Consider the following 1,377-nt stretch of genomic DNA (forward strand, 5'->3'; position numbering starts at 1 on the left):
TAGACATATTTTTTCCTTTAATATGATACAGCTGTTCCCACATCATGGATCTGAGCATTCTGGCAACTTTTGCTCAAAGTTTCTTCATTACCTCTGATACACTCAGAAAGCTGCAAAGTAATCTGAATATTTCTTCGATGACTGGACTCTGACTATAAGTTTGACATTCAGAGTGAAAACAAGCAAACAAGCAAAGTAGAATACCCTGTGGACATTATAGTTTGAGAGACCTATGAGTCTCTCAAACTATAATGTTGACATCAGATTTTGATGAAACAGCCCCAAGAATGCAAAGTGAACTACTATGAACTCTAGCAGTGTTAGGCACTTGAACATCATAACTTCTCTGTTTTGTTTCGTGACACCTTATATTTTAAAATTATATTCATCCTCATTCTTGTACTGTCAGATGTGCTGGCAGCTCGTAAAAAGCAACTTTTCAATGAAAGCCACACCCACCTGCAATACCTTTAAACATGCAGAGCATCTCAGTACTTTGCTTATATTTGCCTTGTAGCGTTGAAGCTTATCAGCTTGTCTATGTTGTGAAATGCATCAATAGCGTTTGGATTTAGATATCATCTGGATTCTCTATTTTATCTCAAGCGTTCATTGATGGATTACAGGCTCATCCTGTTTGGGCTCACAGGTTTGTCTGTTTTCTTATTGTGACTTCTTATAACCCTTTTTTTTTTTTTTTTTTTTTACATTTTTCTGGGTTCAAATCCCAGGAGAGACCTGCTTACATGTCCTGTCTGTCTTTGTCTTAATACTTCTTTTTCGTAAATTCATCATGTTCAGATGTTTACATGTGTTTCCAAACCATTTGTTAGAATCACTCGAGACCAGATGACAAGGATAAACTGTTTTGAGTATCCATCCATAAATTGCTGCTCATTTCTTCTTCATAGGTCTAGTAGTCCAATTTTTGTTTGTAGCTTGAACAAACATTCAGAAGTAATACTTTGTTACTGAGTTATAACTTAAAGTGTGATGTCTTGAACCGATATTTTCATAAAATTTTCAGCTTCCACCTTATTTCTCAAAAGATAACAAAAAAGGAAACAACTGAACAACTGAATTAATTCATTAACACAGAAGTTTGATTTACAAAGGAAGTAATTCAGCCGTTTAGGTGTATTAGTGCCAGAACACTGGAGATGAGCAAACCTGCTTTGATTTTATTTTGCGGTTCCTTCCTGCTTACCAAGTCCTTTTAAACTACACAGGTGACAGAAATTGCATTAAAACAAATTCTGGAAGGGCCTTATGACAAATTGTAGACCTGAATGTCAATGTTGATGGTGAACAAAATGTAACTGAGTTATTTTTTATTATTATTAAGCTTGGCTAACAAGGCTTACTAAATGCTTTTAA

The sequence above is a fragment of the Poecilia formosa genome, unplaced genomic scaffold (genome assembly GCF_000485575.1).
Source record: "Poecilia formosa unplaced genomic scaffold, Poecilia_formosa-5.1.2 Scaffold1549, whole genome shotgun sequence".
Classification (NCBI taxonomy): Eukaryota; Metazoa; Chordata; class Actinopteri; order Cyprinodontiformes; family Poeciliidae; genus Poecilia; species Poecilia formosa.